We start from the raw sequence: 26,259 nt of genomic DNA, 5'->3' as shown, positions 1-26,259 counted from the left end.
GAATGTATCCAAGATCTGAACACTTCTCACCACTTCCATTGTTTACAACCTGACTCATCCTTCTTTTCTAGATTTTTAGTCAACTATTACATTTTCAGTGAGGCGTCTCTGCCACTGTATTTACAATCTCAATGTTTTACTCCCTGAAAACCAAGTGATGAAAATTCCTATCCCTTGCCTTACCATATTTTTCCCTATTCCACCCACCACTAACTAGTATATTATATGCATATTACATATAATATACACATGTCTCTCTGTGTGTGATCTGTGGTTTGAATGTTTGTGTGCTTTCAAGATTAATATACTGAAATATTAACCTCCCAGGTGGTGGCATTAGGATGTGGGGCCTTTGTGAGGTGATTGGGTCATGAGAGCAGAGCCCTCGTGATGGATATTGGTGTCCATATAAAAGACGCACAAGAGGACTAGCTCATCTCTTATGCTATATGAAGCTGAGGCTATAAGGCCTCCTTTAGGAAGCAGGCTCTCATGAGACACCAGATCTGCCAGTGTCTTGATCCTGTACTTTTCAGCCTCTAGAACTGTTACAGATAAATGTCTGTTCTTTATAATTTACCTAGTCTATGGTGTTTTGTTGTAGCAGCTCAAATGGACTAAGACAATGCATAAACTTGTTTATCTATATTTCTACCATTAGAACATAAGTTTCATTGGGGTTACATTTTTTCATTAATGACTATATCTGTTGGATGTAGAATACTGGAATATAGTAATCGCTCAATCAATATATCTTGAATAAATACAATAACTAAATAATAAAGTTCTTCCATATCCTTTAAGGTCACGCTTATATGATTACCTTTTTCCTAAAGACTTTCCAAGTTTCTTCAACTAGAATTAACCACTCCTTCCTCTGGCCTTCCAATAAACCTTGCTTTAAATTTTATTGAATGCCTTCCATGCATTAAACACACGTATGTTCTTTCATTTATAACTTATTCCAACCAGTAGTCCAATGCTTATGAACTTTCAATAAATTTTTTGCAAAGAATAAATACATTCTCACTAAAGCCTTGTAATATAAAAATAATCATTCCTAATGTAATGAAGAAAGTTTCAATATCATTAAGCATCTTGTAGAAGAGGCTTATAGCTAGTAAATGAGACTTAGAATGAAAATCAAGGTCTTTGACCCTAATTCTAGTGCCTTCTTCAATTCTGCACACTCCTTCAACCATATGGGTCATAGTGCCTCACCTAGATGTACATGAAAAAATTCTCTGCATGGACTGTTATACCACTGTGCTTTATTCTACAGGAGAAATATTGAGCTATATTATGACTTGGGAACAAAAGGATATGAATTTTGTGTTGCTAAATCAGAACCTTATATTGCTTACCAGTTTGGCATGGTAATCTTTTATACTTATGAGAAGACATAAAATTAGAAGCAGCGAGTGTGGTAAAGAAGGAAGATGGGTACTGCCAGATATCAAAGCACCAAGAAATGGAAATAAAACAAAACAAACAACAACAACAGCAGAAATAAAAATAATGAGGAGTAAAAGAAAGATCAACATTAAGGCAATAATAATATAAAGGGTGTTCAAGAAAAGAAACGAAGTCTTACATATTTATCGAATGTCAGAGGGCAGTTTTGCACTACAATACCACATAATAACTGGCTTAAAATATTCTGGCTAATGGGGCAGAGGTAAGTATAATACAATTTTTCAAAACAATCCCATCCTATTATCCTTTGACAGGTAACATGCTCTTCTATTGCTAACTCTCAGTTTGATCTGAACAGAAATCAAGTCTCTAGTTTGTGGCTAAAAATAACATAATTTAACAGCATCTCAAAATCACATTGGAGACACTTCTACATCTGATCTAGGTGGAGTACTAAAGACAGACCTACCTCTTCCCCAGAACAGCCAACAATTTTTAAAAATGACATAATGGTTTTCAAGACACTAAATATCAGGCAAAGTACTCACTGAGAGACAGGGAATGAATGAGGTTAAGTGGTACTAATCTCATTACCTTGCCTCGGCTTACTACAGGGAAGAAAGTTTTCCACTTAGTAATTCATGTTCCCAGTGTGTTCAACACTGGGTCCTGTATATTCATCCATTTTACAAACACACACTGAGCTTCTACTACATAAAGGACACTGCTCTAAATGTTTTTGGGGAAAAATGTGTACAAGCCAGAAAGGTAGTATGGCTGCATATGCTTTTGTGTGTCGGTCCTTGCATAAGAATGACCAGGCAAAGGTTCAAGTATGGGCAGAAATTTCATCAGCCCTCATACTCCAAAATGTGTTCTTGGCTGTGGGGGCTGCATCCATTCAGAGTGACCCCTACTTCTACTGCCAAAAGACTTGTAGTAGGATCTTACAGATATGGTTTCTATTCTTATTTAGCTTGCATGTTAGAGGCAGAGGCATATAATAAACGCATAAAGAGGACAGTTACATGCAAATAATTATAACAGGGCAGTGAGAAAGAAAGTCACTAAGGGCTACCTGATTTATTTGTTTACTAATTTCTTCATCTCATTACTTTTAATTCTTTGTGGTTGTTAAGATAGCACATATGTTACAGAAGTCAAAACGATATAGGAAAAGGCCATCTTTTATCCTCTTTTCCCATGAAAGCTCTTAACTCACCACTTCTCCCTTCTAGTGATAATTAGAGTTACCAATTTCTTATGCAATCTTCTATGGATAGCCCATGCATATAAAACCACACATGTGGATGTTTTAAAACTTTTCTACAATACAATACATGGTCTGCATCCAAATTTTCCCACTTAAAGTCCTATATTGTCAGTCATTTCAAATCAGCATCAGCATAGAGAGAACTTATTCTTATTCTTGTCTTATTCTTCTATTTTTAAAGTTCTTATTTTAATCCCAGTTAGTTAACATACAGTGTTACATTAGTTTCAGGTGTGCCATAACAGCTACCTCATTCTTTTCAATGTCTGCTTAATATCACACTGAAGAAAAGGTTCTGGGGTTGATTCTCTTTTATTTATTTATTTTCAAGATTTGATTGATTGATTGATTGATTATTTATTTAAGGGGGAGAGAGAGAGAGAGAGAGAGAGAGCAGGGGAAGGGACAGAGGGAGAGAAAGAATCTTAAGCTGACTCCCTGCTCAGCTCCAAGCCGACTCAGGACTCGATCTCATGACCCCTGAGATTCTGAGCCAAAATAAATTGTCGAACGCTCAACTGACTGTGCCACTTAGGCACCTCTTGATTTGCTTTTTAGTAATGGAGTTTGAGGTCATATCCAACTTTTTGCTGTTACAAAACAAAGCAGCATAAGATATTGTTGAACATAAGGCCATTTCATACTACATGAATGTTTATCTGTAGAATAGCTTCCTAAAACTGAAATCACTGACTCAAAATTTGTGTGGGGTCTCACTTAATAGGAATTGCCCTCTATTTTTCCTTGGAGTGCTGCCAACGTGAGCTTTTATCAACAATGTATGAAAGTTTGTCTCCACACACAGGTCTCATCAAACTTTTAGATCTTTGCTTCCAAATTAGGTTTAGAAATGATATTCTTTGTTTCAACTAAAGTGTATTTATTGTGGTGGTTTCATACTGTTAGGAGATTTTTGATCTTCCTTTCTTAAAAACTGCCTGTGCATATCCCTTATTCATTTTTCTACTAGGTTCCTGGTAATTTGTTATTTCTTACTGAGTTTTAGGAGATCATCTCCTACTTCAGACATAGCATTACATCTATAACACACTCTGCCGATGTTTTCCCCAATTTATCAATTTCCTCCTGACCTCTGTTTGTAGATTTTTTTTTCCAGGATGAATTGTAAATATATTTTTATGTAATCAGAACTTTATCTTGAGTAAGTCATGAATATAGGACAAGGGAAGATGCCAGGGGTCTATAGTGAAAAGTAGTTCATTAACGGATTAATGATCAGAGATACTGCAAGGATGAATTACTGGATGGGGAATCACAAGGTTGAATGAGCTGATAGATAGAGGTGGACAGAGAGCTGGATGATGTCCTACTCCAGCTGTCAGAGGGGTACTGGTGATGACAAGGTCAGAGCATGACCGTGGGAGTGGTAGCTGCTAGAACTAGATGATTGGAGATGCCCAGGGGGAAGAATGGAGAAAACTAAGTGTTAGGAAAGCTTCCCCTGGGGACACTGAAGGGACAGGTGGATGGGTGGAAAGGTTTGAGGGAATAGTCATGGAGGCATTGTTGAAAGCAACCTAAAGGTATTTAGTAAATGCTCAATTGCAAGGAAAAATTAATAAGAGGCAAGAGAATAGAATTTTATTTCATTTTCCCATTTTAATCCCATTATGGTGTAGTGGCACAGTGCTGTGGATCAAGGACTGGATGGCAAGTCAGAAATTGATCTCTGTGTAAGACCCTTCCTTTCCTTGAGCCTCTGTATTTTCATTTGTAAAATTATCTGCTGGACTAAGTGAATTATGCAGTCACGTCTGGCTCTAATAGCCTACGAGTCTCCAGTGCCCCAGGCAGCATCATCATAGACTGATGGTTTCCCTAGCAGACACATGATGGGGACAGGCCTGGAACCCCAGCACACTCACTGAACTACCACACTGGGTAGACAAGTTCTCCTGGTTGGCACTGGGCCATCTTCTTAAGTAAGGCTGTCTCCAAGGGAGCCTTTGAATTATTGACAGCCAAGTTGGATCAAGGCCCAGAATTGAAAAGAGATCAAAAGCATAGCCTTAAATAAAACCAGCTGGAAACACAGCTACTAAAAAAGAAGAGGGGGAAAAAAAAACGGAATTTTTTTTTTTCTGGTAGGCTGGGACCTTATTTTAACATGTAAAACACAAACACTGGAGGCCGAGAATCAGACCCTTTGCAGAGAGCATTTATGGAAGAGGTTGAGCTAGCATTTTGATTTGCGTAATGAGAACCGGCTGTTTAAACATGTTTAGTCTCATTAACCATAAGTAGGAAGAGAAGTCTTCTCTCTCCTGCTTGACAGGACTGAGGCAAGTTTCTTTTCTTCTTCTTCTTCTTCTTCTTCTTCTTCTTCTTCTTCTTCTTCTTCTTCTTCTTCTTCTTTCTTCTTTTTCTTTTCTTTTCTTTTCTTCTTCTTCGTCTTCTTTTCAAAAAGAACTTGGAAGTGAAAGTGATAAAGCTGCCTCCACATTATCTCATTTAATTTTCATAAGAAACTTTCAAAGATGGGGAAATAAAGCTCAGAGAGGTTGAGTATGTTTCTAAAGTAACCGAGGCTCTGAACATTAAAATAACTTGGTGAAGTAACTGGCCCAGCAGAAACCCCTAACATAACAAATCATGCAGCAAGAATGAGAAAGACACCCTGGAGCCATGTCAGTCCAGCATCTGGGAATGGGTGAGCTCCTTGGGCAAGGTGATGGATCTGGAGGGTAGGACACGCAGCCTCAGAACCAGTATCCTCCAAGCCAGATCATTCCTTGTCGTGGGGACTTTCCTCTGCATTGCAAGATATTTAGAAGCATTTATGACATGGTTGGCATAACTATATCTCAGTAGTGGCAACCAAAAATGTCTCTAAGATATTCCCAGCTGTCCTTGGTAGAGAAGCAAAATCACCTCCAGTTGGAAACCACAGAGCTGGACAGTAGAGATGCTCTCATGCACAGTGTCAAAAGGTTAAAGGGACAGAAACAGGCCATGATGGGGGACCACGTGGCTTTAAGGAGGGAGAAAATTGGCTGCAGGAAGGAGTCTTCATATGCAAGAATCTGTTGCACCAAGTCACTAGGTTCGCTTTGGAAATTGGCTCAGGGTTGATGTGGGCCTTTATCCTCTTGTCTGCTATGATGCATTTGTCTGTCTACCAGGATCTCACAACGTGTGTGGCACTGGTCAGGCCACATACCCTACGATTTTCCACTTCTTCATATGTAAAGTTGGAATAGGAATTTGCACTTTCACAGTGGTTGAAAGCTTTAAAAAATAGATGTATATAAGCATGCTGGCATCTGATAGGCTTATGTGTGTGTGTTTGCTTATTTATTCAATTATAGGATACGTTGTATAGGAATAAGGTCCGTATCATCCTTATAACTTGGTCTCCCCCACATCCTGTGCTTTGTACATATGTTAAGTGTTAAAAAATGTTAATAATAAATGTTTAAAAAAGATAATACCTGATAAAATTGTGAAAATGTTAAAATAAATAAACGCTAAACATTACAAAAGATGTGAAATGATGTTAAGTGTTAAGATAAATGTTAAAATGTTAAAAGAATAAGTGAATGTGAAATAATGTTTAAAAATGTTAAAAAAATAAATGCTGTAAAGTATAAATAAGAGCTTATTTCGTGCCAGCCTTAGAACAGTTAGTTTTCTAATTGATAATTAATATATTTTTAATTTTTTATTTTATTTTTATTTTTTATGAATTTATTTTTTTATTGGTGTTCAATTTGCCAACATATAGAATAACACCCAGTGCTCATCTTGTCAAGTGCCCACCTCAGTGCCCGTCACCCAGTCACCCCTATCCCCCACCCACCTCCCCTTCCACCACCCCTAGATCGTTTCCCAGAGTTAGGTGTCTTTCATGTTCTGTCTCCCTTTTTGATATTTCCCACTCATTTTTAATATATTTTTTAAAATCTTTCTTCTGAAATAGAAAAATGCCAGTATTATGCCAATTAAAAAAAAACAGGTTTTCATGTGTGTGTGTGTGTTTTTTTTTTTTTTTTTTTTTCATTTTTGACGGTTTTGCTGAAATATTGTCCTCTCATCAGGGCAGGCTTCACTTCACGAGGACATAAGGGTAGCTGTGACCATGCACAAATAAGCAGCTGGTGTGTACAGTGGGGTTCTGCAGTGGACAGAAGCAGGCTCTTCACTAAAGTCAGTGGGGTAGGAGAAAGCCAGAGGATGCTGAGGCCCTGATGAGGAGCTGACCTTCACTATCGTCATGGTGCCAGGTGAGGCAAGGGCTTCCCGGGGAAGCACCAAAGCTGTCAGAGCCCAAAGGGACAAGGTGACACATCAAAATTAGGCTAATTCAAGTGGTGCTTACTTATTAATTTAAGGTGGATTCGCGGCATAGGGACCCACAAAGAATAGTGCAAAGACTTAAGCTAGCATCATCAGGGATCCTGTTACCTTCCCGGGTCCAATAAGGCAAGGACACGGAGAGCTCACTGGATTTTGGAAGGCCAGAGAAATCCCGTGTATAGTGTAGGCTGACTCAAGGGGGCCTGGGAGAGGACATGGCTATCCTGAAGGGATGTCACTGGGAAAACAAGTCAGTGGAAGAAATGCTTCCCGTCCATCTCCTGCTGGGCCTCCATATTGGCTGAACTCAATCAGAGGCCAGAGTATACGGGAGGCAGTTGGTATTAACCCACAGGCCAGCCTCCTAGATGGAGAGGGTAGGGTCTGATGGGCAAATGGAAGTATCTACAGAGTCTCCAGGTCTGAAGATGTGCCTAGAAGAGGAGATTTTCCAGTAAGTAATGGAGTGAAATTGGGGTTATTTGGGGTTATTTGGAATTTATCTTATGTGCCAAGCAAGACTTACAGTGCTTGCTTTGCCAAATGCAAAATGTCAGGAGAGGACAGAAACCTGGTCCATTTTATTTCAACTGAGGTCTGTCCTCTAATTTATAAAAATAAATGCACCCATATAATGATGGAACTCCCAAATACTGGCTGATTAGGGCTGTATTTGTGGACAGATTCTGAAAATCCTCAAATAACCCTGGGCCATGTGTTTTTATGTGTGCCTTGACCATTTGCAGAAAGACATTGCCAATTCATTTAAAAGTAATTGTAAGCAAATTCTCAACAGATGCAATTTCCATAGTTACTGTTAATTGAGTCACTGCTAAGCTTTTATGGTGTTCTCAGACACACCAGTGGGATATTTTGCCCTCTTCTCTGCAAAACCTGTCCCTCTGCTGTGGGTGGGAATGCCTGTAAATCTGGATGGCATATAGCTCTGTGGCACACTGCTGTCAGACCTCTATCCTGTGTCCACGGCAGACATGACTAATCATTTCAGCATGCCCATACTACTCTTAAACCCAGGGCTTGCAAGCAAGATGAAAGTAATTTGTAATTTCTGCCTTAAATTGTGCTTAAATGGTAGCATACATTTAGCCTACTCTCTCTGACAGGGAGTGTATGTGCAGATGGTCCGTACTCAAGAAGATAAATTTAAAAACTCATTTATGTACTAAATGAACATTTAGTGAACACCTACTGTGTGTCTGGCTCTGTGGTGAGGGGTGTACAAGTGATGAGCTGTGTACAAGCAATGAAAGGTATACCAGTGATTCACACGCAAGCCAGTCATTTCCACAAGTTTAAGGCTACTTTAACAAAGGTTTGTATAAGGAAGAAGACTCAGTTCTACCTGGAAGCTACAGATGCCAAATATGCTATTTTCACCTCCAAGGATACTATTCTTGAAAATTATTAGCACGATCATACTCTCTTAGAGCTTTATCCTTTGACTTTAGGAAATTGAGTATGACTTAATCACATATAGGGAGGCCAAAAGACATTCCACTTGACCCCAAGAGATGAATTTTCTCTTATTCTAAAATCATAAGTGCTGACAATCTGGAAAGGCTTAAAAAGGATTATTTCTTTTTATTTATTTACACGGTCATTATCATCATTATTATTGCCACATTTAATATTTATTGAATGTCAAGCAACCTTGGGTTAAGTAAAAGAGACAGCTAGTGGTTTGACATATAAAATGAGTCTCCAAAATAGAAGCTATGAGATTCTCCTGTAATGCCTGTACTCATGTGCAAGGCTGAGAAGTGGCTTCAGAGCAAGAACAGACCACAGAATGGGCTTAGCTTCTACTGTGGACAGTGATGCTCTAGTTGGATTTCTTTCTGGGGCCAATTTTCATTTCTTCATAAAGTACTAGTGTCTTGTAAGCCAGTCTCTAACAAAATGGTTATTATACGTTTGCACTTTGTCTAGGAAGTCAGGCTAGTTTTATACAAGATAAAGCAAATATCTATTTCTCAGAGGGAAAGATAACAGTATTGTAATCAGACACAAAAGGTAGAGAATAAAGCAATGACTTTCACTGTGATTTCATTACTTAAGTTTCTAAGAAGTTAAAAAAAAAAAAAGAATGGAAAGAAAACAAGCAAACACAAAGGAAGTTCAGTTCTTCCTCACCAAACTGGTAAATGATATCCAGTATATCCCTACTGGCCATATTTCATCTCAGAGGTTGAGGCAAAACAGAATGAAACAGAGAAAACCATGTGAGGATTTTCAGAAGATATTTTTTAAAAATCAGGTTAATTCGCTTTTACAACGTGCAAAATCGATGTATGCACTCTTCATTAAACACTGAATGGGGTTATACTACATATAGTACCCATCTATTGGTTGCTCTGGAGTATCAATTTTCTCATTTTCCTTTGAAATATCTTGATTTCCATGAGGGGATCCATGTAGTTTGGGAAAAGCTGACTCTCCTCCTGTCTCCAGGAGTCTGGTATTATATTTGGCTGACATTTGATTCAGGGCTGGAGCTGTGACCTAGGCTAGTGTGATTAGTGTTAGTGTTGGAACTCTTGCTTAGGCTTCTGGAACTCAGGAGCCAGTTCTGCCTCTGAGGGTTGTAGGTTGTGAATATGCAACCTGAAATTGCCATAGCCAGTTTGAGTAGGAATCCAGCCTGAAGAGGAAACCATAAGAAAAGTCAGAAATTCAGAATAGCTAAAAGAAATGAAGCTGTAATCTTGATAACCTTATAAACCTCTGAATCAAACTGTGCCTGAAACCCTCCCAATTTTTAGGGTTCTAAGTACTGTAAATTAAAAATTATTTTTATTTCTGAGTCAATTATTTTTATTTCTGCAGTCTTTATTAGTTATAATTAAAGTGGTTCTAACTAATACATGTTTAGACACGGTAACTCAATTTATGCAGACTTTCCAATGTGTCCTGCCCTATGCAAATTAAAAGAACTTACAGGAAATAAATTCTCCTGATCCACTCTCCTGTGTTTCTTCCAAACATAAAAAAAAAAAAAAAAATTCTACTTAATCTTTATGGCTCTGTTAAATCCTCACTACTGTATGAAGCTAGCCCAGTCTTGCTCCTGAGCTTAATAAAATTGATAGTTTTCTGTTTGTATCCACATAGTTATAATTATAGTTACAATGCACATGAAACACTCACCCCATTGTCTTCTGGTTGGTTGGTTCCATGATTGTCTTCTTCACAAGATTATATGTCTCTGAATCTTGAGGGTGTAGGATAGAACCTTGCCTAGTTGTATGTTCCAATAAATATATGCATATTATTTTGTTTATCCCTCCATTCTTTCTAGACTGTAAGACATTGCACCAGAAATTTGGGATTCAAGGATGAATGACCTTGTCTTGACTTTTAAAAAGCCTACTGTCTATGGACACAACATGTTTTTTTGATTATACATTTTTAGTAGTTTCTGTATTATCTGTTTCTGCATATGATAGTAGTTAAAACACAACTGCAATACATAACCTCACTTATTAATTATATAGATGTACCTCAGTGTTAATATATTATTTACATTACAGAATTTAAAGTAAACATAAGATGGACTAGAATTAAGTGTAAATCAAAGACCTACTAATTTATCCTTGCATCTGGTGGATTACCTGTGTGTGCCCTGAATCCTTACTCCCACTTTGAAGACCTCTGCTCATTGTCTCTGAGATTCATGGGAGACAGAGAGGATGGGAGTTCCACATGAGGCTTGTTCAGTATGGAAGAGAAGAAAAGGAAAATGAACACCAATGCTCTGAGCCTGAGGCTCCAAGAATGGTGGGAAGAGCTTGCAATGAGTCATTCAGATGGCTTCCTTCTCAATCTTCATGCTCTGAGGCTGCAAAGAGGGACAAGGTGTGAGTCCCCTCCAGAAATGCATCCTGTTTCTCCTCCTCCCAGGACAATCCCTACAAAGCAGGCTTCTTGTGGGATGAAAGGAAAATAACCTCTGGTGAGAATTAATCTTATTCTTTCCGGGGCTTTCTCCTTGCTCGGTTCCTGGCAATACAGATGGCAAAATGAGTCTGCAGTTCTACACTGTTAAAACAAGGATCTTTTCCAACTTAGCCATTAGCTCTGTATCCATCCCACATGATAAACACAAAGGGCTTGACTTAAATCTTGAGGCCAAGAGATCTTTATTAGCTCCCTAACTCCTAATGTCCCCAACCAGGCAGAACTAAGGGGGTTCAGGATTTCATTTGCTATATGCTCACTGGATGTTTGTAGAAAGGCAGCAAAAATGAATTGAAACATACGATCTCATGTACTTTTCTTCCCTCACAAGAGTTTCATTTTGCAAATAAGACAGTTCAGGCCATGGCAATTTAATAACTTCTCCCATTAACATCCTGAAGAACCAGGATTCAAACCAGAGTTCTCTGGCTTTGGTTGTTTTAATTTTTCCCACCATACTGCCCTGCTCCATCATTACTGATAGTGCAGTTGATGGCCAGAAAAGTATGCAATTCTATTTTACTTCTAAGTGGGTAGCAGCTACATAGAGATCATGCAGCTTTAGAATTTCAAGGTACTATACTGATAGTGTATTCTCGTAGTTGGGTGTTATTCTTTTTTGCTTGTTAGGTGAGTGTTTATTTCACCCACAAGGTGAACTAAGTTACTTCGTGGTGGAGTTGGGATTATAATAAGTCCAGCCTTCATACCCAAATTTCCTTTCTACCACCCCTATGCCTTATCTGATTTTCTTGTCGAAGACAGGGTTAGGTGATTGTAACATGTTAATTTTATAGCATCTCTGCATTTAACCAGTACTTTCTTGTACATTATTTCTTTCAGAATTCCTCAGCACTCTGTGAAGTAACTACTATTTTTCTGCCCAGTGTGCAGGTAAGTCAAAAGATTCTGAGACCACAAATACATTCAGGATTTGATTGGGGAACCCAAACTCTAAAATCACAGGATTCTGCTGTCCCCAACTAAGTACATCTAACAGTAGTGTTCAGCTATATATTTTATGTTGATATTTATTATTCCATGCATTATTTCAGTTTCCTAAGCAGTATCAGTCATGCATGAGGAAGATAGGGACACAGAGTCAACCTGATCTTCCCCATATCAAATTGGGAGTTCCTAATGTGTCTGTCTTTTTATTTAATTGGGAGAGCAAAAGGATCCAAGTTATCTGTTGATGAGACATTTCATTTAATTTCCACATTTAAATGGCCATTTATGTTTAACAGATAGGAGATAAAAGCATGATAAAAAATCATGAAAGTGTTAAAGAAGCATAACAAGTAAAGACAAAGACAAGATAATCAGAAGAGCCATTGGCCTAACTCATAAGGTTGAACCAAGGCATTCGTGTTATAAAACTGATTATCTAAGCAATGACAGACAAGTTTGGAGGGTCTAAACATGTTTTATATATTATATCCTGGCATGCTCCTAAAATCCTATGAAGTAGGTTGATATTATGATAATCATTGCTCTAATTTCACAAAGACAACAGTGAAGCTGATCTGGGATTCCAAAGGGTCTGTTGGACAGTTGAGACTGGACTGGCTAAATAGGTCCAAGTGCTACAGAGCTTTCTGCATAGTTTCTCCCTTTGGTGGTGCGTTAGCTTACTGTAGAAAGAAAGGGGATTACAGAGCTATTCATGCCCTCATCTTCTTTAAAATATTTCTTTGGAAGTTGAAGATTCAAAGGGCAATAGATTTAAATGCCCTTTGGGGTCATATCTTCATCAAAGAATTGGTAAGATAATGGCAATGCCTTTTCTGTTATTTTTTTCCCAATCAAAATGGAAATGGAAATTGCTATTATTAAGTGCTAAGGCCAGGTACAGCCCTAGATATTTAACACAAGGCACTTAATGTGCTCTATAACTGTGGTGTAAAATGAAACCCAGAAACTTCATAGTGCCACACAAGAAAAATAAGGAAGCAGAGAAAAGGCCAGAGGTGTTTTCTTTTTTCTTTGTCTCTTTTTTAAGGGTTTATTTATTTATTTTAGGGAAGGAGAGACATAGGGAAAGGAAAGGGAAACCCAAGCAGACTCCACGCTGAGCATGGAGCCCAACCCCTGGGACTTGATTTCATGATCCTGAGATCACAACTTGAACTAAAACCAAAAATCAGATGCCCTACTGACTGCTCCATCCAGGAGCCCCAGAAAAGTTCAGAGTTTAAGCAAGATTTATATGAACCCAAAAGCTTTGCGGTCCTTCTGCGCAGCACTGCCAATACACAGTCCTCAAATACCTGGGCTACTATTAAATCAAAATGGAGATCTTTTGAAATAATTTAAATGTCCAGAAAGGTGCAATCATCAAAACTCTTATTCAAATATATAACTCCTCCTCTGCACTGAATCTGGACAATGCCAGGCCTGAAAGCCTAGGGTAGTGCATGGACAGTGAGTGTTTTTTTCTGTTTTCTCATCCTACTCTTCCACCTATCCCTATTCCACTCCTTACAGTCTAAATACTTGACCTCTCCACATGAGGCATAGGCATAGAGGGCATTAGGGAAGGAAGGACTAAGGTAACATGGCCACAATGATGGGCAGACATGTGATTGGGAGTTGGTTCCTGTTGCACACATATAGAGGTACTCCCTGTTCATCTCTCAAGGGACCCCCTTTTGAGGACATATTTCAGAGGTATCCATAGCTCCCTTAACACAGATGCTGCTACACCTCTAGCTGGCCACTTCCAACTATCCTGACCCCTAGAATTCCCACAATCCTCTCCACATAGACTCCAGGCTAGATTCCAACTCTAAGGTCACATCTGGTTCCCTGAAAAACACTGCTTGTCCATGTCCTTCCTATGCCTGGATATCTGAAATAGATAGCCCTGGCCACAACTCTCCCAGGTGAAGCTCACAAGTTTCCCATACACACAATCAAACCTGTCATTCCTCCAAAGCTCCTTTCACTTGGTTTGAGGTAGGAGCAAGTAGCTTCCTCTTCCTTGTGGGTTTTGGGAAGAGACCTATAGCCCACAGATATTCCCCTAAAAGGAAGCCTTTTTCACCTATTTTTCTACTCATATCCTTTACTTCTTTGAGATGGGTAATGGACATTCTTATTTGAACAATTTTGTAGCAGATAAGGCCAGCCTTTATTTTTGATCTGGCTCCTATTGCGGTTGTCTTGGAGAATTCTGCTGGTGAAGAGACAGAGGGAGTTCTGCTTATCAGACTCTTACGTTAAAACTTATTCTAGTCTTACTACATGCCAAGCACTGTGCTGATCTCTGCTTATTTCATTTAATCCCACAACAGTCAGGTAGGCATTGTTTTACTGATGAGGACATTTCAACATAATAATCTAAGTTAGTGTGGTACAAGCTTTGGAGCATAAAACAGCTAGAGGAAAGAAGGTAAGAGGAAATGAGTGGATAGATACCCTTAGAAACCAATAAATGGGGCAAGGTGTAGAAAATGGGTATGGACTTCATGTCCAACAGGCTTGGGCTTGACTCTGAGCTTATCTTTGCTAGAATGACCTTGGGCAAATTATTTTACCAATCTGAGTCTTGGTTTCAATTTTATAAAGTAAGGATAATGACATTTATCATAGGACTGATCAGAGAAATAAATGAGATGTTGTAAGTGCTCATAAAATAGGTGAAATGTTAATCTAGGGCTGTGATGGTGAGGAGGAGGAGGGGAAGTTGGAGGGGGAGGAGGAGGAGGATAGTTAATGACAATAGCTAACATTTATTAAATAGTTATTATATGCCAAGGAATGGTCTAAGCACTTTACATGTGCTTATTTAATCTTTACAAGGTATGATGAGACATTATTCCTATCTCCTTCCATGGGAGAATGAATTCAGAATCAGAATTACAGATGAGTAATTTTCCTAATGTTAACACAGCTAGTGAGTGGCAAGCTGGAACACGAGCAGACACAGCCTACAAGTGGTGCCCATGTTGACCATCACTGTCATAGCAATATCTGGCACACCTTAGGGAAGTTCATGATTTTCTTCATAATAAATAGTAATGGTATCACTATAATTATTTTTACACAATTCTTTAGGCAATAGGAAGCCAATCGAAGTACAAGAATTTTGGGTATAGCAATGTCATTGGAGTATAGTTGTGGAATAAATATTTGTTAAGTGAACTCATAATTAAGAGAAGGCCAGCTGAGTTGTCTATTATCTGATTTATTACATAACAATTGAAAATTATTTAGTGAATAGAAATAATTTATGTAATTTATGAAATTTTTAGTTTTTGGTACAAAAGAGGAAAACAATTCCAAATATTCTGTGATTTTGCAGAGATTTAGAGTTTGTTCTTGATCACTGCATTTGGAGTTTGTTTATCTGGAGAATGCCTTGGTTTAAGATCTGTATAGCATAAATGCTTTGGGAAGCAGAAATAGATTTCACTTTATTACTCCTTTCACCAACAGAACCTAATCTGCTTGCAATGATTTAATCAGCAGCAGTGAACTGTTTGCAGAAAACCTCGTACATAAATCAAAAACTTCCGATATGCATTTGCTCGTGACTTCTCTGGTGCCCTCTGACCAGATGGGTGAGCCATCTGCAATTCCCTGTGTGTGTATGCGTGTGTGTGTAACAATAAACTGAATAATCATAACATCAGAACAGGGTTTTTTAAGCCTAGTGATCACTGGCATTTTAGTTGATTCATATACACTCTGGTGTTTGGAAAATGCATTTTCTTTTAAATGCAGTGATCTGAATCTTTTTTTTAGATGACAGTTAAGAGTTCTATATACTTCCTTATTTTTTTTTCCTTTCCTCTATTTTGACCTTCCTTCCCACTTTCTGGCCTATTTCAGCTAAGTTTCTTTGATCTCAAGCAACATACAGTAACTCAGATTAATTTAAGTATAAAAAAAAACCGTAAGAACAGGTATGTGGGTGGATTTGGAGTCACTCTCTACATCAAAAGACAAATCAAAGACAAACTACATCTTTTTCCATCTTCCACCAACAGGCTGATCATCATTTTTCCAATCTCTGTTGACACCCAACCCCAAAGCCATTTCTAAGTACCAATATCAAGTCGTTATGCTTTATACTTTGAACATATACAATGTTATACATCAGTTATATCTTGGTAAAAATGGGGGGAAATTATCCATTGTTGTATAATAACCACTCCAAATCTTAGTTGCTTAAAGCAGTAGATATTTATTAGCTCCCACTTGCAGTTTGGCTGGAGAGGTCATCTGGTCCAGGACAGGTTTAGCTGTTGTGAGTAGACAGAGGTATTGTCTATGCATCTAGGGAGAAACAGGCAGACTCTGTCCCACTTAATCTCTCATCCAAAGGGTGATTACTGGGGTTTGATCAATGCAGGTGGTTGGGGTCCAAGGAAACAAACAGAAGGTGGACAGTCACTTACAACCTAGGCTCAGACCTGGTGGGACACCAGCTTCACCACATCTATTGACCAAAGTAAGTGCCTAAGTCAGCTCAAGTTCAAGGCAGGAAGTGGAGAGAAAGATGCCACCTTCAGCAAAGTCATATTGCAAGAGCCATGTTTGCAAACAATCTACAAAAGACAGGAACCACAACCCTCAAAGGATCTGGGTAACGAAGAATGGACACTTTACTTCTGGCATCACACTGAGGTGAAACAATTCCACTCATTTCTGTCTTTCTGTCATTCCACTGAAGAATCAACACTTACCATCCCTGGATTAGTGGCATCTTCAGAATTCATGTAAATTGGGAAAGGAGAGCCCTAAAGAAAAAAAAAAAAAAAACCCTGAGCTTTCATTGTGACCTAAGAATGAAAAAGGGTACACAGCAGAAAAATAATATCAACAAATGGCTCTCAGGGACCTGAGTCTTTGGGGGAGGTAGAGGTGTACAGCATTGAGCAATAGATGTTATCATGCTATGCTTGTTTAGGTCTTGATACACAAATTCAAAGAACGTCTACTTGGCGAACACTTTGTTGGTGATGACTGGGTGAAAATTTGATAAATAACAATTCTTTACTATAAAGATAAGAAAGTATTAGGAGTAATGTTGGTGAGGAACACTTCCTCCTCACTTCTGACATTTCCATCCTGTGAAAGTAGCTCAATTAGCATAACACGGGGTCCTTATTTTGCTTCTTTAGCTTAAGAGTTGGTAGAATGACCTAGTTGGCTGGGATATTCAAAAGGAATAAGTGGGGGTACTCAGCTCAGCTAGGCCATCTATGTTGCAGGAGTTCTAGGCAGGGGAGGCCTGCCCCAGTCCTGCAATGCCTGAATTTGACAGAGTAGGTCTTGTATAGCCAAAGTTTGATATTCTCAAGTCCACTTGACTAATCCACCTAAGGATGTGTCTTCCATCTTGGCCTCCATCTGTAACAAATATGTTTGGCTTCCATATTTTTTCTTTGCTTCATTTCTGTACATGTTCACAATCTAGCTGGGAAAGGGGGATTTTTTTATGGGCTCCCTTGGAAACCTTAATAGAAAAAACAGTGTAAGCAAATGATCATTAACATGAAACAATTTGGAACATTTTGAAAACTTTGTGGTTCATATATCTGGGCTAGGTAGAGGTGTGAGGTGGGTCCTAAAGAAAGAAAGACATGTGAGAATCAGACAAAAAAAGAGTTGCATGCCTTATAGAAAGAACACTGTGGGCTTTATACAGATGGCATTATGTGACAGCCTTTGTCTGTCATTGATGTTTAATGGAGAGGAAGGAAATGAAAATACCAGCGTTTTGAAAAATCCACTCAGGCACAATGGTTGAGAATGTTCTGCTAGGACTTCAAACACAATGCAATGGAGCCAAATCATATGCATCACCTTATAGATTAAAATATATGTGTTCCACAAGACATGCACACTTATACACACATGACAAATGAAACAAAACAAGCAAGAAAAAGAGAATAGTGAAAAGGAGACAGAGAGTTTTCAAAGAGTACAGATGATTTCACTATCTATTCTTACCAATTAATATATTGGGCTTAGTCTAGCTGCTAAGTTACAGAGACCAAAATATCAGTGTGCTCACAATGCCAAATTCAATATGAAGTCATTGATCTCTGGATCTAAAAGAGCTCAGAGATGATCCAATCCATTTCTCATACAGGTTCAGTGATTTGCCCAAAGTCCCACAGTTCACTTTTCAGTGTCTTTTTCAGCTCTCCAGCCAGCTTTGCTTCCCACATTCAATATTCCACATCTCTGTCTTATAAGCCTGACTTATAGATGTTATCCTCCACTCTATCTCCTTCTTCTTTCCTCTGATTAGATTAGTTACCTTGTTACTTGTTTATTCTGCCCTAAGAGAGTTGCCCTTGCACTTGTATTATAGTAAAGCATATTATCAATCATGTCACTTTTCTGCTCAAAAGTTGTCATTCAACAAGGATGTGAGGGTATTGAGATAGGAGAGTTCCAGAATGTCTTTTGCTCCAGTATTTCATGCTCCCTTTCAATGAGCATCCTTTATGACCTGGCTTGGACTGGGTGCTTGGAGGATCCCTGATGGGGTGTTAGGCTCAAATAAGCACCAGACTTGCTCCAAACTGCTCCCAATTCTTGCCTCTGTTTATGCTGTTCCTTCTGCTGCTGTTGTCATCTCACTCCCAAATCCTAAAGTTTTACTAAACCAGTAATCATTCTTTATAGTTACCCTTTCCATAATTGTCCATTCAGAACAGGAGTTGAAAAACTATGGTCCACACTGGCCTCCTGTGTTTACACTTATTATAGCATAGCCACACCTATTCATTTACACATGGTCTGTGTCTGCTTTCACTCTGCAACAACAGAAATGAGTCGTCATGGTGGACCCTACAGCCCACAGAGCTGAAAATGTTTACAGGAACATCTACAGGAAAAAGTCTGATGACAACTAATTTAGAAGGTTAGCCACATAGTACTTTACATCTCTTGATAATTAATAATTGCTATTAACAATAGTCACCACTGAATGAGGGATTGATTGAGAACTTAGGTAAAGTTTGAGTTCTTCATTTTACACTAGAGCAGTGTTCATGACCCATCTGAGGACTAAGTGTAATTCTTCACATAATAAAGGAGAGCAAACAAAGGCCTAGAGTAGTTTAGGAATTGGACCAAAAGAGTGTATGCAAAGCAACAGAATCAGGATTTGAACTCAGTTTTTTCCTGATGCTAAAATCTGAGATCTGTCCTACTTTACAGCTGGTTTCATGTCTCTTCTGTCTTGGGCTGAAATTTAATTTCCTTTTTGTACAGTACTAAATGGAGAATTTTGCATGTGGTATGCAGTAGCCTGTTCAGTTACTAGGTAAAAGCATCGCAGCATTCACATATGCAGAAGAAAAAGTAGCTGGAGAGCATGTAGCCATCTCTTTGTACTCTGCATGTGGCCAGGGGTAGTTCTTGGTGTTGTCTTCTTGGATTCTAAGATCCTTGAAGGCACAGATGCATGCCTTCATTGAAGCAATCAAGACATAGGTCACATCTGGGCTTGCGGAATGCCTATGACCTAGAATCCTGGAGACTAAGTCTACTAGTCCTGTTTCAGTTGCAAATTAAGAACTGTCTTAGGCAAGTCACATATCTTTCTAAGCTTATTTATTAATACATATATGATGAGAATTTGATTTGTTGACCTCCAAGGTTTTATTACAAAACCTATTCAAATCTAAGATTTTGTGACTATAACTATAATACTACTTTTGTTATATTTATCATAAAACCATAAAGTCTAAGACAGAGTGGGTGACAGGAAGAAAGTAACTTTTACAAGTTGTGCAGGTGCAGGTCTGGGTGTATTTCATGAATTGTCTCACTGAATACCCAGAGTAATCTTGGGAGGAGGGTGCAATAGTTATCATAATAATTTAAAAGGAGTTTCACGGGGATTAAAAAAGTTTCCTTAGATCAAGTATAAAGATCCTCAGCAGGAATTTGAATCTAGGTTAGATTTATGACAAATAATATACTGTTCCCACCACATCAAGACTTGTTACATCATGCCATCCCACACCAAACACTAATGTGCCATTCCATACCACATGCTAACATACCATTTCACACAGGACGCTAACATGCCATTGTACACCATCACACCATTCATTCCACACTGCACATTAACATACCATTTCACACCAAATGCCAACCAAAGGCTGTCCTTCATTCCTTTGCTTTTAGATCAAGTAGATTGATCTGAAAGTATAAGCAAAGTGAAAAATACAGCAAAACCATTAAGTAGTATTGGCAAGAGACTTCATATTTCTGATCTTCTGAATCACAAGCTGCCTGCTACTGAAGTCTGTTGTGTTAAGTGATAAATCTTATCAAGTCTCTTAAACACAATACATTTGTTTTTATCATCAACAGTAGCATCTGAGTGTAGGCTTTCCTAGTTCTAATCTGATAATTATGGTAGGCTGATAGAGCCTCTGCTTATTCCTTTAAAAAACAACTTTAAACTTTTCCAACACTTCTATTTATTTAATATAATATATAATATACAATATATAATAATATATAATATATAATAATATATGAATAAACTATTTATTTCTTTGTTTATTTTTTAAGTTTTTATTTATTTATTCATGAGAGACAGAGAGAGAGAGAGGCAGAAACACAGGCAGAGTGAGAAGCAGGCTTCCTGTAGGGAGCCTGATGTGGGACCTAATCCCTGGACCCTGGGATCACTACCTGAGCCAAAGGCAGATGCTCAGTCGCTGAGCCACCCAGGTGTCCCCAGTCTTTATATTTATTAAAGTTAATCATGTCACTCCCAAATTAGGCAAAAGCTAAATACTTAATATGTAAATGTCATCACTAATTTAGGCAAAAGCTAAATACTTAAGCTTTTGTTTCATGTTCCTGAAGATAATATATTTTTATAACATAAAGTTTTCTGCTGATACATAGAGGGTAGCATGTTCCTCTCAACTTTGGTATAAAAACAGACTGCAAGAAAAAGTAATAATAATAACAGCCATTTTGTAAATATTTCATAATCTCTGTTCTTATGTATCACTATGTTTAATCCTCCTTCAGTAGTCTGTGAAGTAGATGCACTGATTCATATTTTATAGACAAGGAATTAGAAGCTCAGAAATGTTAAGTCTTGCCAACACTAACCAACCTTTGCTGATGTTATTATGACCAGGCACTTTCCAGATAGTTTCCATGTATCAGTTCATTGTATTTCAGTGAGGGGTAGACTCAGACTAGAATCTAGGCTCCCCAAACCAAAGTCCATAATTTTCCTTCCATTTTCCCCATTGTGTTTAGTTTGTGGGTTATTTTGCCTTATAATCAAACACAAAATAGGGGCACATGGGTGGATCAGTTGGTTAAAGTCATGAGATGGAACACCACATTGGGCTCTGCACTCAGCAGGGAGTCTGCTTGAGATTTTCTTTCTCCCTCTCCCCCTACTCCTCTGCTCTCTCTTTCTCAATAAATAAATAAATAAATAAATAAATAAATAAATAAATAAATAAATAAAAATATTTTAAAAATAAAGAATATAGCATGATCAATAATTGCATGGTGTTTATAGTTTATAAATCAATTTTGGTAAAAACTTTTCATGTTTTCTTTTTCCTTGTAGTAACTCCAGGAGACAATTATCATTATACTCAAGATTTGCAGACCCAAACAGACAAACAAAAATGAAGGCTCAGAAAAGTTCCAGCACAATGGTTTACATACTCTCAGTGCTGGTCCCTATCTTTACTTTTCTTCTCGTTGCCATCTTCCTCTGCCCACATAACCAGTAATTCATCTCGACTCCATATTCTCACCAATGTTCAGAAGCTGATTAGGCAAAAGAGAAGACACCAGCCAGACGAAATAGGGTGAACATTTAACCTGTTACTTGTTTCTTGCCTCCACCTTGATGTTATATCAGGCAGCACAGGTTTCCAAGGCTGAAATTAGAGAGATTAGATTTTATGATGATGAAAATTTCTCCCTGGAGAGTTGCATTTCACCTCGTGTGCACTGGAAGCCTGTTTTGACAGTTCCAACTATAAGAAGCATTCCACCACTAACGGTTTGGCCATGACTCACCTCCAATAGTCTCCATCTGCAACATCTGTCCAATTTGTTTTTCTTTTTTAAATCGTGATTTTAATTTTATATTGAGCTTGCTTTAAAGCAAAACCCACATACTGCTGTCCTACCAGGGAACTATTTAAAACAAGCATGGAAGTTGAAATGCAGAAAATATGTCATCCTCCAAAGTTTTGCACAGATTCTGGTCTTGTGCATCATTAACAGTAGAGGAATAGAGCTAAAAGTTGGATTTTATGATTTGAGCAACTGTGAACATTTGGTAGACAATGTGCATGCATTCATAAACCATGGACCTAGCAGGATAATTCATCTCTTCTTTCAATATTTAGATATCTTCACTGAAGTTCCCAGAGGGGCTTTAATGTGTAGTCCCCCATCACATGTGAGAGCTAGTTTTCCAGTATAATATTCTTTTGCCTTATGTCCACCGTGATTTATGCATGGCCTCTACCATGGGGTAATTTCTCTGAGATTTTCTTAATAAAGTTTCCTGAAGCTGGTATGGATTATCTTCTTAAAAATTTAAGAAATACTATCATATTGTGTAGATCATTAAGAACTTTGGCTTTAGGTAAAACTAATCCTAAATAAACTTTTACTTCTAAACTCACTGATTTGAAGACTAACATTTATTGTGAGAGTGCAGTTACTTCCATCCTAAACCTTATTTTAGAGGCCATGTATCTGTAAGTGAGCTAAGTATGGGGACAATATCTTATTCAACTCAGAATCCACAGCACCTAAACTCAACCATACCCCCATGTAGTAATGGACTGACTAATTAGTTAGATTGCTTAAGAGCAGCTTCTGGACCAGCCTCTAACTAGTTAAGTGAACTTAGACCTGTTTCTTAACCTCTCACTCCTCCGTTTATTTATCTGGAAAAAAGGATTAGTGATGGCATTTAATATATGCATTTTGTTGATAGATTAAATAAAACTCATTGAGTTCATTTATGTTACATTTATGTTTCTAAATGAGCATAGCATAGTGTCTGACATATAACAATTGCATTAAAATGATAGTTATGCTATCAGAGAAGGGATTTATTTAAAATATGCTGAATTAATCTTGAATAAAGTTGGGAGATATGAAATCCTACAAGTCTTGAATTTTCTGCTAAAATTAAAATTTCAAAGAAGTCTCTGAGATGTAGTAGAAAGAATAAATGTATTTATGATCAGACATCCTGCCTTTGAGTCCCTGCTCAGTGACTTATTAGTGAGCAAGTTTTCTCATCACTCTGAGGTTTGCATACCTTTGTTAGTAACAACGGATAATATTAATAACTACTGTATGAGTCTGTCCTGAGGGTTGTATCTGTGGCAACATTCTCCAGGGCAAGGGTTTTCAAATTTTTAACCCCTAAAAGTTTTTTTTTTTTCCCAAAGGACTTTTCTTTACAAAGAACCCAAAGAATAAGCAAAGAAAATAAATAACAAAAGAACTGAGTTTATGGACTTGAGCCAGGGGTGAGTGAGAGTTTTATGCTTTGATTGTACTCATCTCCACTCCACATTCATTCCACACCTTTCCAGCCACCTCACAATTAGAAAATTATTTATCTAGGGTGAATAAATCCTATACCAATGAAAAGATTATCATGCCACAAGGAATGAGTGTGCTGCTAAAATTTTTCCTCTGTCTCTCCTTTTGTGGTTACAAATATTTCTGTGATGCATCATATTCTTCCTGGATTTGGGAAGAAGATCCCAGTGACCCTAACCAGGGGGGCTTTGTGGCAGGCCAAGACATTCATAGGGCACCAGAGTGACTAAACATTACACCAGTAATAACTGGGCTGCAGATGCTAATGAAAGAAATGTGGAAAATTAGTTTCTGGGCTCATCCCTGAATTGGGAACATCTCACAAAATTAGGATATGTGTGCTAGAGACCTGGTATCAGGGACTTTGTTTTTTTCTGTTTGTCACTCTATCTGATAGATGTTTTGCTCAATATCAATTCATCAATGGTTAATAAATTTGATAGAGGAGTGAATGATGGAATAAGAAGATTTGACATCGGGGATCCCTGGGTGGCGCAGCGGTTTGGCGCCTGCCTTTGGCCCAGGACGCGATCCTGGAGACCTGGGATCGAATCCCACATCAGGCTCCTGGTGCATGGAGCCTGCTTCTCCCTCTGCCTGTGTCTCTGCCTCTCTCTCTCTCTCTGTGACTATCATAAATAAATAAAAATTAAAAAAAAAAGAAGATTTGACATCGGAATGGTTTCTTTTTGTTGTTGTTGATTTTCTTTTCTTTTTTTTTTAATATTTTTTATTGGAGTTCAATTTGCCAACAGATAGCATAACACCCAGTGCTCATCCCGCCAAGCACTCCCCTCAGTGCCGGTCACCCAGTCACCCCATCCCCTGCCCACCTCCCCTACCGCTACCCCTTGTTCATTTCCTAGAGTTAGGAGTCTGTCACCCTCTCTGATATTTCACACTCATTTTCTCTCTCCCTTTATTCCCTTTCACTATTTTTTATACTCCCCAAATGAATGAGACCATATAATGTTTGTCCTTCTCTGATTGACTTATTTCACTCAGCATAATACCCTCCAGTTCCATCCACATCGAAGCAAATGGTGGGTTTTTGTCATTTCTAATGGCTGAGTAATATTCCATTGTGTGCATATATATATATATCACATCTTCTTTATCCATTCATCTTTCGATGGGCACTGAGGCTCCTTCTATAGTTTGGCTATTGTGGACATTGCTGCTATAAACATCGGGGTGCAGGTGTTCCAGCATTTCACTGAATCTGTATCTTTGGGGTAAATCCCCAACAGTGCAATTGCTGGGTCATAGGGCAGGTATATTTTTAACTGTTTGAGGAACCTCCACACAGTTTTCCAGAGTGGCTGCACCAGTTCACATTCCCACCAACAGTGTAAGAGGGTTCCCTTTTCTCCGCATCCTCTCCAACATTTGTTGTTTCCTGCCTTGTTAATTTTCCCCATTCTCACTGGTGTGAGGTGGTATCTCATTGTGATTTTGATTTGTATTTAACTGATGGCAGGGGGCGCAGAGCATTTTCTCATGTGCTTGTTGGCCATGTCTATGTCTTCCTCTGTGAGATTTCTGTTCATGTCTTTTGCCCATTTCATGATTAGATTGTTTGTTTCTTTGCTGTTGAGTTTAATAAGTTCTTTATGGATCTTGGGTACTAGCCCTTTATCTGATATGTCATTTACAAATATCTTCTCCCATTCTGTAGCTTGTCTTTTAGTTTTGTTGACTGTTTCTTTTGCTGTGCAGAAGCTTTTTATCTGGATGAAGTCCCAATAATTCATTTTTGTTTTTGTTTCCCTTGCCTTCATAGATGTATCTTGCAAGAAGTTGCTGTGGCCAACTTCAGTAAGGGTGTTTCCTGTGTTTTCCTCTAGGATTCTGATGGAATCTTGTCTCACATTTAGATCTTTCATCCATTTTGAGTTTATCTTTGTGTAAGGTGTAAGAGAATGGTCTAGTTTCATTCTTCTGCACGTGGCTGTCCAATTTTCCCAGCACCATTTATTGAAGAGACTGTCCTTTTTCCAGTGGATAGTCTTTCCTGCTTTGTCGAATATTAGTTGACCATAGAGTTGAGGGCACATTTCTGGATTCTCTATTCTGTTCCATCAATCTATGACTCTGTTTTTGTGCCAGCACCACAACTGTCTTGATGACCACAGCTTTGTAGTACCACCTGAAATCTGGCATTGTGATGCCCCCAGCTCTGGTTTTCTTTTTTAATATTCCCCTGGCTATTTGGGGTCTTTTCTGATTCCACAAAAATCTTAAGATGATTTGTTCCAACTCTCTGAAGAAAGTCCATGGTATTTTGAGAGGGATTGCATTAAATGTGTAAATTGCCCTGGGTAACATTGACATTTTCACAATGTTAATTCTTCCGATCCATAAGCAAGGAATGTTTTTCCATCTCTTTGCGTCTTCCGCAATTTCTTTCAGAAGTGTTCTGTAGTTTTTAGGATATAGATCCTTTACCTCTTTGGTTAGGTTTATTCCTAGTATCTTGTGCTTTTGGGTGCAATTGTAAATGGGATTGACTCCTTAATTTCTCTTTCTTCAGTCTCATTGTGAGTGTATAGAAATGCCACTGATTTCTGGGCATTGATTTTGTATCCTGCCACACTGCCGAATTGGATTCTGGGTCACATTTGAAGGTAAGCCACTCTTATGGTTATGTGACAACTCAGCTAAGCTTTTATACTCAG

The 26,259-nt window shown here is 38.3% G+C and overlaps 1 long non-coding RNA gene across 3 annotated transcripts in view; it reads right to left on the bottom strand.

Moving 5' to 3' along the window:
• Positions 1–8,756: 8,756 nt before the first annotated feature.
• Positions 8,757–26,259, bottom strand: part of LOC102151487 — a 63,421-nt gene continuing 45,918 nt past the window's right edge. The window contains exons 3-7 of one of the 3 annotated variants that reach the window (XR_005357242.1): positions 21,668–21,885; positions 16,678–16,731; positions 10,639–10,865; positions 10,175–10,326; positions 8,757–9,668 (exon numbers count right to left, since the gene is read on the bottom strand). This is a non-coding gene — a long non-coding RNA (uncharacterized LOC102151487). The remainder of the gene's footprint in view (positions 9,669–10,174; positions 10,327–10,638; positions 10,866–16,677; positions 16,732–21,667; positions 21,886–26,259) is intronic. The other 2 variants (XR_005357243.1, XR_005357241.1) reach the window with 2 other exon arrangements.

This window comes from Canis lupus, chromosome 3 (genome assembly GCF_011100685.1).
Source record: "Canis lupus familiaris isolate Mischka breed German Shepherd chromosome 3, alternate assembly UU_Cfam_GSD_1.0, whole genome shotgun sequence".
NCBI lineage: Eukaryota > Metazoa > Chordata > Mammalia > Carnivora > Canidae > Canis > Canis lupus.
The sequence above is the reverse complement of the archived record's forward strand: the minus strand, read 5'-3'. Positions and strand labels throughout refer to the sequence as shown.